Source organism: Prorops nasuta, unplaced genomic scaffold, assembly GCF_024137725.1.
Source record: "Prorops nasuta isolate Cenicafe-Biocafe unplaced genomic scaffold, Cenicafe_Pnas_1.2 PNAS00014, whole genome shotgun sequence".
Lineage (NCBI taxonomy): Eukaryota > Metazoa > Arthropoda > Insecta > Hymenoptera > Bethylidae > Prorops > Prorops nasuta.
In genome coordinates, this window is record NW_027116811.1 from 4,409,850 (window position 1) to 4,427,991 (window position 18,142).

At 41.2% G+C, this 18,142-nt stretch overlaps 1 protein-coding gene across 2 annotated transcripts in view; it reads left to right on the forward strand.

Moving 5' to 3' along the window:
- Positions 1-18,142, forward strand: part of trc (Serine/threonine-protein kinase tricornered) — a 78,068-nt gene that overhangs the window by 16,804 nt on the left and 43,122 nt on the right. The window lies entirely within an intron of this gene.

Here is an 18,142-nt window from a genome sequence, read left to right on the forward strand (position 1 = left end):
ACACGTTTGTCGCGTTGTGCAATTTCTGACTCGATTAACGATGAATGCGTGGGCGAGGTCGCGTGCAATCGCAATGCTTTTATTGTCATGGCTTTGAGGATCGGGCCGGATTGCACGGGCACCATTTTTCCCGACTTCTGGGGCTATAAGAGAAACCGAGGAATCCCGTCAATTTTTGATTTTGACAGTCGGTGAAAGTGGCACGCTTCGTTACGACAGATCGGTAAATATTGCAGCATGCGAGAAACGTGTTGGACGTAGCCTCGAATACTCGCTGCTGTTATTGTGTTGGTAATTAATTTTATTGCTATATATATATATATATACTATATCGTTTCTATCTCGAAGAGTTAACAGATCATCCGATGTTTTATCGGGAAACAATGTTACCAAATAACATATTTATATGTGACAAGAAATATATGTGAAAAAATGATTAAATCGGTTCATGCATCGTGGGTCTAATCTAAAAGTAACGGCGATTAAGAGAGGAGAGCCACGTGAATATATATATATATATATATATACAGTCTTTCGAAAATAACTCGTTATGTATATGATCGCTACAGCCTTGAAGTTGGAATATACCAACTGGAATGGTTTCTATAAAATTGATCGTAGACAGATTTTATTGACTACCGCGTAAAAACTACCATCTTCTTTTTTACCGATAAAATTCAACTCGATATTTTCGAGAAGCGTTGATTTTTTAACGCGCGATATCCGCGATATCGTTATTACTGTTAAGCGGCTAACTGGAAAGTTTTCGGATAAACATGGTAATTGCTCTTATCTCCATTTCCGTTATCATTCGTCGGACATTGTCCTCTGATTTGTATCCCCGTTGCACGTTGCACTTTATTGACCAGCGTTCGAGCGCAGCCACAATTAGCCGTCCGCGAGCTTTAATAAAGCAACTCGGATAGTTTTTCTAGCTTCTGCTTCTGCGACTGTACTTTTAAAGCGTAGATTAAAATTCACAAGAGACTTTACAGAGTGCTTTGTATCGCGTTGCTCTTCGCAACGTTTAAAACGCGTTTTTGTAAATTCGATGACCGAGGATGATGCTCAGGAGTGGATCTTTGTCGTTTTGTGAAAATGTTTTAATATATGAAAAAAATGAACCGCTTTTTCCTCGTGTCTTTTGTTCCATTATCCGACGGAGGTCGTTGACCCGTAATCTCGCAAGGAAATAATACAGGTGTCGGAAGAATACTATCACTATCTCGACTATATACTACATAGATATACACTCTGCTTGTATATGTAGCAAAGCGCTTCGAGATGTTGCATCGAATTTTTATGATAAAATATGGACAAAGTGTTTACCTTTGTTCCCTCGTTTATAGCTATCGACTCGTGTGTAAATAATCATGTCACGATTTAAATATTTCATATTGAAATGCTATAAAAATTGCAGCTCTCTGATTCATCAAGGAACTTGTTTGAACAAGGGACGTAGGTTATTGATCGTAGACAATGATGCACTGCGATCGTTGGGAGGAGGTCAAGGATTTTTGGCAAGTTACGATAATTATTTATAAATCCTGGAGAGAGACTGCGTCTTGTCTCACGAGGTTTACTTTGGTAATATGCGAACGCCTGCACTGGCCGAACAAAGCTTCCATTGTAGTTTAACGTTTACGCGCGAGATTATTTCTTGCGTGTTATCCGTGTTGCGTGGTAGGTTTGCCGAGGGAAATATCATCAACGTCCGCAGCGTACCTGAAGACACCCGAATAAAGCGCTCGAGATTTTTAACGAATCTGCTAAAATGATGATAAAAGAGTTTAATTCTTTCACATATATATATATATATGTATATGAAATTCTTGGAAAAATATTTCATCTCGAGCTCCTGCCACTGCTACGCCATTTTGGAGAACGTCAGAATTTGGTCCCCGGCAATTAAAGCGAGTGTGTCATCGAGCAAAGCGAAGGTATCGCGCATAAATGAGGAAACTCGCGTTCTCGTCGAGCATTCGTGAAACTGTCTCGACAATAGGATATTTTCCCACAAGGGTTAGGAGGAGTAAAATATAGTAGGTTTCGCAGAAATTCGCCAACATAATGCACGCGTTAACGGCGCCATGTATTTCATAACGGGACGTATAGAGCCGCGGGAGCAAGAAACCGGCTCCGCGCGATGGTCACATCGTAAATCAAAGGCGGGTTGTAACGTTGGAGGAACGAAAGTAAGAAAACGCTGGTCACCTAAACCAATCAGAATTTTTCCCTCAACTATACAACGTCGCGGCAATTATTGAAATGGATGAAGAGAACGTCCATTCCGGGCCTCGCGGTGAAGATGGACAATTTTTCTCGCTGTATGCTAAATTTCTGTAAAACTCGAAAATAAACTATAATGCGCCGGTGGGAGGGTAAAGCGAAGCTTCCGTGAATATTTTAACACATCTCCCAGTAGTAAAATTTACGACTGAAGTTGTCCCCGAGGGAACGGTAATCTTGATTTGCGCTGCATCTTATAAAACGTGGCCAGGTAAAAGTGAGTTGGGTCAGTGCTGCTGTGTGTGTGTACGTGCAGTATTATACTATACACGTAGTATATATATTATAGACGTGTATACTATATATACGACTACGAGTCGTCGAGATCAAGAATAGACTCACACCCAACTACCTACGCAGCCAAGGGAACAAGCGTTCTGCTCGCTAATTGTTGGATGTATTTTAGGTCGGTATATGCTTTTTGCTGGTGTCGTCGAGGTTTTCATGTTCCATTCACGTACGCACCCGGGTCATAAAAGGCGTTTGCTCGAAACGATAATAATCGACTATTGTCCTATTGTCTAGTAATCGCCTTAATGGAATATAACGGAATAAAACCGATCCTCGCCCGCTATACTTCCATTGATATAGACTTTCCTTCAAAATTTTACAATTTTATTCAGCTTACCCACCTGGATTTTTTCTTGGGTGTACGATGCATCTTTCTGGATAGATGGAATAATGAAAAAGAGAAAAAATGGAATTTTTTCATTGAATTGAAAGGACGAGTTGAAAGTTAAGTACGTCGTCAGCGATATTTTTGCACTGGCCAGTAATAACAGTAGGACAGGTAGCACGTGTTAAACGCCAGCTTGTTCCAGTCGAATAGGTGTTGGGCCATGATTGCAGTGAACGATCGTAATGTTTGTAACAGTATTGGTAATAAAGGCCGATACTGTCTATATCCACCCGACCCTCCTCCTGCTGCAATCTCGCTGCTTCGTAGCTCTCCGTTGAATTTATTGATAAAAAAATTGTAATTGCATTGTACAAAGTTTGAATTCAGATTGAATTCGAAACGAGAGAAATTGGATTGCGTTCGAAACGAAATGTGCAACTGAGAAATATGATTGAAACAGATGGCAGTTTCCAGCTTGTAATTCGATAACGAGATAAAGGCACTTTCTTACCGAAAGTGCAACGTTCTCCACTCAAAGGCAATTTACTCTGATACGCGTAACTCATTTAAATTACGCATTATATATGTTTATCGATGCAATACGTAATTATTGGAAAATAATCTGAAAGTAGGCTGAGAGGAACATTGGCGTCACGTGGCGTTATTTATCTATAAATTCATTCGCCAAATATTGCGCAATGTCTGCTCAGGTTTTAGAGAAAAATCTGCGGAGATAAAATATGTTCGGTATCGTTTAATGATTGCTATATTGATGCAACATGTGTGGAGTGAAGTAATTGCGAGAGACCAGCTGTGTGCAGCTATAATAAAGCTTGTAAAAACACTCCTATTAATACGATTATTGTTATTATGCCTTTGTGCCAGGTGAATAAAAAAGGATTTGCCGTTGCAGCTACTATATATATACATACACACTTTTGCACGAGTTACGTGTTAAACGACGTGTGATCCGAGTAATTATTATTCTTGCAAGAAATTCGTTAATTGAAAGTATAAGAGCGATAGTTTTATTCGCCAAGATCAACTGGTTATCCAAGTTACGTGGAAAGACGATGGCCACTGCTACAGGCAGCTTCTAGTAACTCTGTATAGTACCGTATACCGTTAGATAAACTAGACTGAGACTATCGATACGAGAAATCTTCGAGTTTCATCCTCGCGTTCGTGTCCTCGATTCCTCTGGAGGATTATTAGTTGGAGCTAATATAATTTTGATGGGTCCTTTACATATATATATATATATATATATATATATATATATATAAATATCAAAGCTTTTTCAAAACCTTCTATCGATATATACATATTCCAACGAATAATGAGAAAAATTGAATGTGTTTGGAACTTTGTACTCGTACTCGCGTTCCATCGTAATATGAAGAAAACGTCACTTGAGATTCTAACAAGCACGACAGTACGATTATCTCGTACGACATTGTTCTTCATCCCACGTGCTATATTCCATGCTTCGATTACCAAGTACCTTCAAATTGCGGAAGTTTGTCGCGGTTACTAGTATTGTTAAGGCCCACTATGCTGCGCGACAATAGTGGCGTTCTACTATCTGGCAGAATGAGGTTGTGGATAACGGTACCTTCTCGCATAATCCTTTTGGTCTTTTGTCGTACTTCGCTTCGCAGACTATATATATATATATATGTACATATATACACACTTAAGAACACACTAATTCAAATATGCAACCTCTATTCCATCGATGGTTATCGAGTGTCATTTAGCTTTGTAATCCTGGCTCCATTAATCTTTTGTCCGAAAGGCAATATTTCATTCGAGGATTAATTGTTCGCACAACTTACCATAGCACGCAGTGTATGTACTGTATATAGCGACGTCCCTTTTTCTTTAAATCGACTATTCCGTCAATGTTCGGTATTTAATGAGTCGTAACACGTCGATGGGTGTTTTACGAGCTTCTATATCAAGATGCGTTAATTCAAAGTGTATTTGATTTCGGGAGGACTCTCCGGAACCTCCTGTATGTGCAATTTTTGTAAATACAATTTCTAAAATTGCAAATAATGTTCGTTTTCGAAAATAACTTATGAATATAGCAACACTGATCCCTGATCCTATGGAATATCAGTTTTTGTGGGAAACCATTGGACGATCTGTATTTTATCCTTGGAGAAACTCTGCTCGTTCCAGAGTAGAAAACATTCGATTTCATCCAAGGTTTAATTGTTCGCAGAAGTTACTACAACACGCAGTATGTACTATATATATCGATATCTCTTTTCAAATCAACTATTCCTTCAATGTTCAGTATATTCAATGAGTCGTAACACGTCGGTAGTTGTTTTACGAGCTTCCACATCTCGATGTGTTAATTCAAAGTGCATCAGAGTGTTCGGCCTTCGGAAGGACTCTCCGGAACCTCCCGAGTAAATAAATTAATTCTCCCAAATCGAAATAAGCTTGTAAAATCGCGCACGATGGTCGCTTTCGAAAATAGCTTATCAATATAACAACCCACGATCCCTGACTCTACGAAACACCAGTTTTTGCGGGATACCATTGGACAATCGGTATATCATCCTCGGAGAAACTCCGATCGTTCTTCGGCAATAGAAAACGCTCGGTTCGCGTGGGAACGCGGCATAAAGTTCGAGATTTGCCAGTGGTCGGCATGCCCCGCAGTGCAACGACATTCGATGTATCGTAGAAGCGAGTCACGCGACGAGCGGAACGTGCCATTAATATTGCAAAGCTTGCAAAGAGCGCGCGAGGGACGCGGTACGGTGTCGTCTTTTAATTATTTGCCGGGCTTCGCAAAAAGTAAAAAGGAAACAGAAAAACGGTTCGCTGTCGAAATCCTGCTACGTCAACACTCGGAATTACTCGTGTCGGCTCATCGCGCCACTATCAATCAGTGGCGGCAAAAATGTTGACGCTTTGACTCGATTTACCTACCGCGATCCTCGTTTCTGCAAGCTTTCACCGTACACATGCTCTTTTGGAGGAGTAATCAATTTTACAGATCGAGGAATGAAAAACCGAGGTTTTTTTTGGAGCAAAGAGTAGGATACTTTCTCTCCCTGCAATAGGACTTATTTGCACCACGAGGCTCGGAGTTTGAACGTTCAATCGCTCGTTTTATTTCGGTGCTGTTGATGCAAGAGCGATCGAGAGTCTTCGGGGCTACCGCAGGGTTGTTGCGTTACACACGAGTGTCGCTCCAAAGGTGCATTTGGCGAGTGTTTTTTTAACGACTTCCCAATGTGGATAAACGCTTTGCGTTTATTGGTCGTGGAAATTTCAATGATTGAGAATGCTTATGGGAAAAGGGTGTCTCGAAAGTCGTTGGGTGTAAAGTGGGCATGCAACGACGCGCATGCACGAGTTTAGCCGCACCATAGGAAAGCCTCGAGTTATGTGGCGCGAGTAAGGGGAGACAGGCGCACACCGATAAAGCGAGCGACTTCCCATTACTGCGTGCACATATACATGTGTGTAGATTGGAGTCTCCACTCGAGCATGCTGACGCACTCGCGTGCACGCGTTTATGGGTTTGAAAATATTCGCTCTGTCAAAAATCGAGGACTAAAAAGATCGATGCATCGATCAATTTGGAAAATTGTGTCGTGACGAGGAACCGAAATTGTTTTACGAAATTATTGGTGAAAGTGGAAGAGGTGTGAAGGGGTGAACCGTAAGGAGGTTTAAGGTACAACGATGTTTACCGAAACTTCCGGTGCACCTCGTCCGTTATTTGGTGTGTAAAAAGACTGGAAATTAAAGTCGCGTCTTCGCGTTAGAGAAACTGAAATCAGAGTTGCTGTAATGTTTACGTAACTGGCTTTTTTATAGCGTTTGTTGGAAAGCAAAATTCAAATAACATTGCGAGACGTATTCATTACTCGGGTGGACGGGGGGGGGGGGGGGTAATTAGCTTATTCAGGCAGATGTTAAAAAGCGGCTTAAATATATTTTGTCGTTAGACGTTTCCGTTATGAAATAATACTCAGCCGGAGCTTACGCAATGGGCTATGTCATACTGGTTCATCGTTTCTTCATTCTTCTCGTTTCGAAGGGCACAATGGGAACAGAAATCTGAATTGTTACGAGGCGTCATCTGGCACATATTCTAGAAGTCATTGAGTGGACGTCGGCTTTCATCGAATTGCAAATACACGAGTAAATTGAACGCTTGCGTGTAAAGAACTACGGGCAAATGACCTTACCGATTGTCATTTGTCTGCTGTGCTAGACTCTAAGAAGCTGACAGTCATTGAATACAATGTGAAAAGACTCGGTGGTACACACTTATGTCACTTTGTATTTCCACGTGTCACTGGACAACCCCGATGTGTGACGCAACTCTATCGATTCTGTGACAATTACTTGATAATTCTTTTTTTTTTTTTTTTTTTTTTTAATTAAATAGTGAAACTTTTATACAAAATTGTAGTTTGTTAACTTTGTTGCAAATAACCTGTATTGATACATCGGTTGAAGCACGAATTATTTAATCTCGAAAGTATTCATTTGGAAAGTTTTATCGCGTGAATCTTTCTCTGTCTATTATGAAAAATTGGATCACGAAAGTATGCAGACAAGTGTGTGCATAAATTTGTCTATCATAAACCGAAGGCAAGTCAATGATTGATGGTTCACCAGTGATACACCTGTAATTTCAACTGTCTCTACGCGATACATGTGATTTGCTTCTTTAATTACTCCTAATATACACGAGTCGTACAATAATCGGTTAATCGTTAATAATAATTATTTCCATTGAACCTTCATGCGCGAAAATATAATAGTTCGAATTAAGCTATCGCTCTTTAATCAACGTTTAACAATCACGATATTTGACACGATACTCTTTCGAGATATTCATGATTATTTACCATATTTCATTTTCCATTCTCCATTTACGACGAGATACAACATACACGTGCTACATTACGCTCGTGACTTCATAATACGTAAACGTAATTCTGTTCAAGAGCGAAGGTCACCATCTTCGTTCGAGAGTGCTTGTCTTCTGCATCTTCCTCTACCATAAAACCTCATGGCCTCATAAATTTCAAACACATAATTTTTCTTCCACCAGTGCAGTAATAATATTGAATAAAAAACTCGTTAAACAAAAAAATGATTCACCTTTCAACAAAGATACTCGAAATCTTCCTGTACACGTCTTCAGGTATACCAAAGAATTTCTCGTTCCATATATTTACAAAGCACATTCGACCATTCGATGTTAAGTGCGAAAAAAAGTGGATTGCATTTGTCGTACTCGAGACGAATACGCAGCTCCGACTCTTATTTACCTTTTGGCATGTGTTTAATGTCGCATACAGAGTGCATGCATTATACCGTATAGCGTGTAATATTGGCATGATCTTGTATTAAGACAATAAAAAAGTTTTACGAGCGAACGATTTCAGTCTCAGGAGAGTTACCGGTGCGCCAAACGCATCTAACGTTTCTCCTTTCTCCCGCGGGAGGAGGAGTGGGAGGGGGAGGGGTGGGTAGGAGGAAAAGAGAGAACGGTGCGGATAGAGCATGGGAGTCATTGCTCACTAACTGTATATAGCATGTACGAAGCTCGAGCGCAACATTCCAAGGCTACGCGCCGATTTCGCAAACAATCTCAAATTCTCACGCACCGACAGCAAAACCCTCGATCGACTTTCCGTTCCTTGTCCCACCTTTCCCTTTAGCATTGACTTTTATAGTGACGAAAGATAGCCCCTGTACTTCCTTTCATTATCATTATTATTCTCAATAATTCATTGCATTTAAAGCACACAGTGTTTACTGTGTATAAAATTTTATAAAATAACAAAGGAGCTTGAAACTTTTTCAAGATTGGGAAGAAAGACGAGTGTCGATATTTTTGGCTCGGATTTCTCTTTTATTAATCGTTTGTTCCTCGACCAGTCCACTGCTAATAAATGTACGATAAGAGTATATAGCTATCGTCCAGCTTTGCTGCCAGAGAGAGAATCTCTTCGGTTTCTTCGCAGAAAGTACACATATATATATCGTATAGGACGATGGAAGAAATGGATCGTATAGGAAGTCTGACGAATCGTTGGTCGACCGCAGCACGTCCAAACTGCTTCCACGTAGATATGCACACTTCCGTTTCGAGGAAATCGCCAGGCCGCACTTCCTTCAGATTTACATGTTATCCTGCTAAATTTATATCACGGAAGAATTCCAGTGTCGTAAAAAGTTTTGACGGTTACACAGAGAATTTTTCTTATTACACTTCATTATTAAACCTGACGTCATTGGGTAAGAGGGAACACGACGTGATTTAAGGATGATGGTCGGCATAATGACTCGGAAAATTGCTCACGAATACGGATCCATCATCGAAGGGCCTGAGGGGAGGATCCCACACTATTGATTAGAAGCTCTTCGAGCATGTGTACCATCGATTCGACCAAAGGGAAAATAATTTCTCGCAGAGCCAACCAGAGAGAGAGAGAGAGAGAGAGAGAGAGAGAGAGAGAGAGCCTCGACCGTTTCTCGTTCGAAAGACACGCGAGTCTAGAATTATTTATATTTTCGCAATACCGCACGGTTTATATTTACCGTAAATATTATCAAATAAATAGACTCAGCTGACTTACTTTCGTTCTTGACCAATGTTTTAGATGCTGTTCAGCTGTCGAGTAACAGAATGCACAGCAACTGTACGCGTATCAAGAATAACGATGGAATATCAATACGAGAGTGCATAAATATTCCACGCTTCATCCGAAACTGAAAAGTAACTTTATATCGTTATATGTCACGACGAGGTTTGATATTTCCAGAGTGACTTCTGATTTAAGCTCGAGTATATTTTTGGTACGTGTATGGATTGAAAAATTAAAATAGCTGAATATTGTTTATTCGACTGAGAAGTCATCTGATTTCCGAACTCGATATAGCTTACCCATACTCGCGTGTTTCGCCAATAACAAAGTGTACGAAATTTTTATTTATAAAATTCTCTAATGGAACAATAATTAAAACTCGAATCCCTGTTTAATTAACTCTGCAGAAGCCAGGTTTATAATAACTTTCTGAAATATTTATCGAGTCGATCGTTGGGTTTTTCATTCGACTCGTGATACGAGCAACTGCAGAGTGCTTGCAACACTTGTGCAACGTATGCACCACACATGCATGTAGGCACATATATATATATACAGATCGCCAAGACGATATACAAAGCACTTTCTGCCATCGGGGCTGTTCTTCGTTGCGAATTCTCGTAGCAGCTTCGCCATTCTGGCTGAGGTAAGATCCGGTTGGAAAATCGGTTTGCGTCTGGATAAGCATACGAACTAGACAGCTATATCTCTCTCTCTCTCTCTCGTGAAACGTACGAGCAGATTAAGCATACCTTGGTGTGTTCGACTCTGGTCTATCTATCGGGACACCTATAGAGAGTTACGCCAAAGTCTACAATCAGCCTCTTATGAACTCGGAGCACGCCATTCTTAGGCTCGGAATCTCCGGAAAATAAGGTCCGCTTGAAATGGAACTATCATTATCCGCACTCTGATCGGATTAATTTGTAACGAGTCAAATTTGACGCGCTTAACCGAATTAATACCCATTTGCGAAATTAGAAACATGCCTTGTAATGGTAGATTAATTCCACTGTCGTGACTTGCGAAACTTGGCGGAAAATAAATCTTGCGAGAATTATTGATTTTTTTCTAAATAATTCAACCGCGGGTTTCGCGAAGTCTCGCTCAGTAGCGTATACAGGTTTGGAAATGAAAAACACCCACGTGTACGTTAATGGCAGTAGGCTTAGTATATATATATATATATATATATATATATATACTATGTACCATTACATATACTCGAGAAGTGGTAAAGATATTATTAGAACTTGTGTATTTATCGCTCCGAATCAAATGCTGCATCAGTTCGTCATTGTACTACATCTCTGAATATGCATTGCTGGCGTTGGCAAGTGATCGTGGAAAAATATGATCTCTGGAACCTTGTTCTAATTTCGTGTCCTTATTTTCATCGACCCTTTTCCTAGAAAAAAAAGAGCAGCACGCGAACGTTACATGTATATTGTATATAGTATACACATACATATTCCATATACGCATGTAAAATAACAGCGACAGCTTTGACATTGAAATATGTACAAAGTGTAGAGGACATTATTGGGGTGCCTAATTAATAAATTGCTCTTTATAAACACGTACATCGTCTATTAGAATCGATTTGGGGATTTCGTAGATGAAGACTGTGGAAAAACTGTATGGGAATACCGGTACCAAAGCTCGGTATACCAGAGTTACGGTTTGGGTGAGCGGAGTTTAATCGCGATACTCCGGCGCTTCGACTAGTAAGGATTTTTTTAGGTCAAGGCAACCTGTCGAAACGGTCCCGTGGAATCGAGTCGAAATCCAGTTTGCCACACTGTTTCTTTCGTTCCGTTCCTCGCACTTGTTTTCTGGTCTCGAGTATCTCTCTTGGGCAATGATGTCGAAGGAAGTGTTTACAGCTTAATGGGTTTCGGGCAAACGGTGAAAGAGTCACGTTAGACTTGATGTATCTACCTTTGGCGTGCTGCAAGAAGAGGATTTAATCGCGAAACGATGCTTCCTACGTTTCGCATTGTCCATGCCTTTGATAATGGGGAAGAATAGATGAGTTGTACGAGAAAGAGAGAGGAGGCTGTCATCAGCATCCAAGTGCAACGTTTTCATCGCGGCGAGGCTGCAAGATCAAGTCCTCGGACGTGATGCCTTGAGAAGATATCAGCGGCTTTTCTTCCTACAGAGATGCGCAAGAAGGAGCACGCTGAAGACTGTTTTTTCCAATTCCCATTAACCGAGCCGCAATCCTATCCTGCTTGGGAAGTATCGCAGGCTTGACTTAACTTTGACGCTCGAAGCGCGCCGTCCCGTAAATTATGCAACCGGTGCATGGCGTGAAGAATCGCGAGGACGTACAATCGGTTGTGCTGATTGGTTTGCTGGATTTAGAGACGCTAATTGCTTTCATTAGCAGGGATAATTGTCGCATTTCGCTCGATCGAGTCGAAAGAGGTAAATAACTTATCGATTATTTCCTCATTTATTCTAACTGTAACTGTGTGTTTGTGTGTCCGGTGGCCTCGATATACTCCCGGGAGAAATGTGTGATACGGAAGCAGCGAAGATATCTACGAATCTGGGGAAAAATTAAATGAAGATCCAGAGGAGAAGTGACATTTCCATTAACGTTTATATCGTGGATCGATTTTGTGTTTTGATTACAACTTTGTGAACATTGTTGCTATATATATATATATATATAAGCGAGGTAGCTGATGTTCCATCAACGGTAAACCGTACGATCGATCATCCAGGCGTTTTGAAATTTTCATGATCTAGTTCTTTGTTTGCAATATACCCCACTACTTGCACGACGACACTCTTTCTCTTTCTAAACCTGCTAAAAAATGCAATTGTAAATTCACTTAATCGTAATTCAATATTGCAATGATTACGTAAGAGTAGTCGAGGTAGCGCTTCATTGCGATATCCGATATCATTCTCTGGTTTTGCAATTATCTAACGTATCAAATCCTTTTATCGTGAATATAGACGCTTGTAATAACTCACACACACACACATATCGTGCCTCTACGTGACTATGCAACCACTGCAAAAACTGCATACATCTTTCAACCTTTTTTCCCCCATCTAATTACGTTCTCAGCTTTTTGTATAATTATTTTCGAGCAGAAATACTGCAAATGTTGAGTTATCGAGGGTGTGTCTTCCATGTATGAGAAATTGCAATTCCGCAGCAAAAAAATATTCCTTCGCCTTTCAGCGCGAGGCTCGTGGAAGCGTCCACTCTTCAAGATCCGAATATGCCCTACCGATCCTCGGGAAATATTTCACTCTTGGCCTCCTTGCCCGTTTTCTTTCCTCGAGACTCGGAAAGGGGCCATGCAGAGATGAAAGGACTACGTCATAGAACGCTGCTGTCCACCCGAGTTTCCCTCCGGAGATAGAGAAGTCAATTTGCTCTCCCATTACCTTTTAATTTTCCTTGTGCGATTTAATTGCGTATGGAACATTCGCTCCATTTAAAGCGGTGACGTTTGATCCAGTTACGGGAGACTCCTCGACTTTTCGCTTCGTACGAACGAGATAAGTGTAACGGTCTCTGCTCAAAGAGCATATTACTCTTCGACTATCTTACATATACACACGAGAACACGAAGAACTACCTAATTCCGCCACGGTTCTCGTTCCGTTTACTCTACCATACTTTCAGCTGAAATTCATAAACGTCCCACTCATTACGTCCTGTACACCCGTGCGGAATAGCTCTTCTATGAAAATAGCGAGCGTTCGGTCTAGCAGCTTTTGCGGTGTATGTATTATATCGTCGAGTGGTAGTAAACCTCGTTTTTTATGGCCAGAACGTAATGGAGGTTTAAACGATACGGGGAGATTCGAGACGGGATCGTAAGGCATGATTTTGCAGCAGGACTCTCGGTAACTGGAACGCTGGACTAAGTCCTGGGCACCGAAGTGGGTCATCGGGTCGGCAATCTCGAGTCGCTATCATCCTCGTGTACCTCTTCTTCATCCGGCAATGCGCAGATGCATCGAGTTCGTTAAATTCTACTCGCTGACTGGTTCTAAGTAATTCGCGAAAATGTCCACAAGCTTCGTCCCGTTTCTTCAGGGTTGAACGGTGTCTTCGTGGTGTCCGGATGATGGGACTCTCGACGTTGTTCCGGACGGACAAACTCGCTGTCCACGGCAAACTCTCGTGGTCCACCCGTGAACTTACCTTGTTAATTACGGTGACCTTGGCTGGCGTAGATCGAAGTTTCAATGAAACGTCTGTCGGCAGAAACCATATCGGATAAGGTCATCGTATAAATTTTTCTCCACTTTGCGTGACGTTTGCTCGCGCACGCGCTCCTGCCACCCACGTACACACACAACGATGCACGTAATTAGTTAATAGTCAATGAGGAAAATTTAACCGGTGCGTCGAGCTAATTGCTCGTTACGGACAAAATAATGAAAGCATTTTCTTCTTATTGCTTCGTATATCCAGTGTCCTAATTTTAAGGGTGATGCATATAGCTATATATTCGTTTTTATAAAATCGCTTAATTCGTGTATTAATAGAATTATTAAGCAGGTTTCGGTCGGAGGAAACTATCCACGAGTGTATATTGAAATTCTCGGAAAATTTGATTATATCTACTTGAGAAATTAATATAGTTTAGACGTACCCAGTGTAAGTTTAACTTGTCCTTGACTTGGCCGAAAGTCAACTAAAATTAATACATAGAATTCCTAACTAAGGCCAGCGATCGAACTTGCAATTTTGGCAACGTTTCTCCGAGCCTGGTCAATCGTAAAGTTTACCTTTTGCCTTATAGTTGTGCTCGTTCCCAAGATTCCCCTCCACGAGGCACGCAGGTAATTGGACTTTAATTGCCGAACGCGCAAACCCGAAATTATTTCTCGACAACGAGCCGTAAATTGTCTAGTGTGCGAAACTGCGCTCTTCTAATGACTTTTAATTAGTCAGTTATAATCCGAGGCTCCCGTAATAAAAGACACCCGCGCTTCAATCGGAGCGTACATCATGCAACGAGCTTTTAGGTCAATTGTTAAAACAGAGTACGAGGCATATGGTTAATTCAAAAATCATGTTTTTCCAATAACGTGTGTGTGTGTGTGTGTGTGTGTGTGTGTGTGGTCAATGAAATATACTTCTAATCTGTTATCTAATGTACAAACCAGGGTTTTAATACGGAAGAATTACACTTATCATTTTTATATCAACAGACATAGTCCTTTCGTCCTCATCCTCTAATACCAATCTCATCATCAACGTGTATACACATACATTATTATTATAGCATCAGTTCGTGTAATCTCGAAGAGCCGAATAGCGTGTATTTTTAATCAATTACTCTGGACAAATTGGATCTCGTAGGTTTCCGTGTATTAGACGTTCTATCTATGCTAAGACGAGCGAATCTTCGGAGATGCAGACTTAATTCAGCAAGGGATCAAGTGCGGGATCTTGCGGGAAGAATGTTCCCACAGTGGGAGTACGGTCGATAGATCGATCTATGTAGCACAGAAGAAAAGATGAGACGACGGTTTCGCATGCCAAGGTGTTCATCGATCATTCTCGCTTTGGGTACTCGTTATATCCTCCGAACTTACCAAGGGATGTGATAGCTCTGGTGCGTCCACGATTCTTGATTCCGCGACTCCACTCCTATATCATCGTTCATTAGGCTCGCTATTTACGAAAACCCATTAGAGCGACTGGTGTAACCATAGAAATATCGCATCGTTATCATCCAGTCGAGCGTTCCATTTTTCTGCCACTGGAATCATCGAGCTTTCTAGCAATTATAACTCCGAAGCTGAAAATTCACGAAAGTTTATTATTACAGCAGCAGGAATAAAACTTTCCTTTAGAAACGAAATCCTTGTTTCGGAGACGTCTCTACGAATGATTGGAAGCTTTTAATCTGGATATTACCAAAGTTCCGAGATAAGCCGAGGTTAAGTCCCGATTCTAGACCGCACTCGATGGACTTTACATTTAACTTGATTTTAATTAAGGAAGCGAGATTACTTTCGCGATTAAACTCGAATGGTCCATCTTATTCGTCCAGTAATTTAGCGTTTATCTAATTCCATTTACGGGGATCTCGCGAGACACGTTCATTTCGTAGAATCCTTCTTCTGTATTGTGCACTGCTGTAGTTATGGTGGCTTCTTTTCAGTGGTCAGTCGTTTAACGTCCAAGAACAAATGCTTCAAACCGTGACAGCTGGTTCCGATGAATGGCAGAAAAAGGAGGGAAAGGAAGATGAAACGTTTGAAAGAGAGAAGCCGCTTCGGCCTATGTACAGATTCATGGACGATTTAGCATCGAGCGTATATATTTATTATTTTCCTTCCAAAGGACGCAAATAAATCCTTACGACTGCAAGGACTCGGTACGTGTCCATACGAAATCATTAATTTTCATTTCACTGGACGTCTCAATCCCTTGACATTAGGACGGAATAATTTCATCGTTTGTTCTCTTTCCACTGCCACACCACCACTGCTCCAAATCCACACACACACACACACACGTATCTCTTGTTTATACGCTATGACTAAACTGTTAATAAGGGATAACTCGATGAAGCTCTCCGTATCTCTTTAACCTCTGACCCTTCTCAGCGTTAAGTTCAAGTGGCAACATCCATTTTTCGACTTTTTCCTAGAAAGTAGTTCACGGCTCTGGCGATTTTTCTCATTGGCCAAAAAAGTTGCAAACATGTGTTCGAAAGCTCTCGCATGTGATCTTTGGCGAGAAAGTTAAGTGGGATGAAGTGATAAAAATGCGGAGGACCGAGATAAGGAGGTGGGGATGGATGAAAGAGATCGGGGAGCGTTAGAGTGCAAAATGTCAAAGTTGTTTATTTCTAGAAATAGGAAGCACGCAATCGAGGCGCAATGTCTCGTAACGTCTGCCGCGATGCTGTTGGATAGATAATGAGAGTAATCAGCATTATTTGTGTCATTGCTCGCTCTCGAGCTCTTTATTACCTCAGGCATTTGAGCACGTACGAGTCTCTGCGAATCTCTCTAGCCATCTTTTTCCATATCCCCTCTAATGTACATGGATTGCACGTGTGTGTGTGTGTACTGTAGGATGCAAAGAGCTACCGGGTATTCTCGCCTTATTTTTTATTCACGTGCGTGTGCCCGTAACGACGTTCACCCATGCTATATATATATATATATATATACGCATACGCCGTTCGTCCGAAGTACAGTTAGTTAACACATGCGTGCAACTTTATATCGATGACGTCACCAGGGCCGCGCCGATTGGGGCCAAGCGAACTGAACTCATTGTCAGCCACGTCGTTTGCCTCTGCTTCTCCCTTCAGCAACTGCCACTAAATCGCGTAAATTAATGATTTTGTTGTTTTTTCATCCGACCATCAACGTCCCTCTGGATTTCACGTCCCTGCTTCGATATTATTACCCTTGGTAATGTCACGAATATTAATCTCGCCAAATCTTAATCTATATATATATATATATATAAGGACAGGTATATATGTAGAAATATACTCGTTGCTCGTTGGTTTTACATAAACCAGATATAATACACGGTTTAATCGATGTTGCTTTGGAAAATTCAAAATTGTTGAAATTTTGATAAAAAAGTTGCGCAACTCGAGCAAATCTTGAAATCTGTTGGTATTTCTGGTATGTACGCCGATAAAATCTTCGTTTTCCTCGAAACTCGAGTTTACTCGTACAGATAGAATTATCAAGAATGAAGGGGAAATATTTTTTCAGTCGTGCAAGTTCTTTATCGATTGCGCAAAAATTCGTTTTAGCGACGATCGTGGATATTGGCTACAGTGTGCAGTACGAATTTTTTGAAAGGTATGCCATTGGACGGTTGGTACTTTTGGTACACGGCTCGAAGCAGGATTTACACAAAAAAAAAAAAAAAACAATATCACATTGTCTTCAGGGCCTGCTTTTGCAATCTGTTTCCAGTTGACAGTTCCACAGCTGGCCTTGAGCCAGTGAAAATGAAAGAAACGTTAATCGGACTACACGAAAAATTTCTCCGACCTTTCGTGCAGGCTTGCACCGTCCAAACCAATGGCCATCGGGCAGGGGAACCGGAAACGACTCGAGTTCGAAGCCACTCCGGTATACGAGTGTTCCCTTTCCACCCTGTTTTATCAAACGGCGTTGTTGTTATTCAACCCCCTTTTACAATCCTCCCCTCTGCACTTGGCTTCGGGATCCATTCAATTTTAACGACTTTATGTTCTCCAGCAGAACTATTGATCACGAACCACGCAACCAAACTTTTATTTATCTTTGCTTCGAAAGCTGAAAAAGTGAAAATACGTTCTCGATGGTCCGAGCGATTCGTGCGAAGGTTTATGGCTCCAGTGGAATAGTTTTAGTTGTGTCCAAGGGAATCCTCAGGCTCCCGCACATACACCAGTTAGGAGTATGAACGTGAGTTTTGCGTTCTGCCCACAAAGTTAGTCCTAAGGTATATAGCCAAGACTGGAGGCTCCAAGTGCGTGGGTTTGGGTGCTCCTACACCATCTCATCGTGTCATGCCACATCGCACAACACCGATACAACGTACGTTCTCCAGTTGGTTGGTGGAGAACCAGCGAGGCGA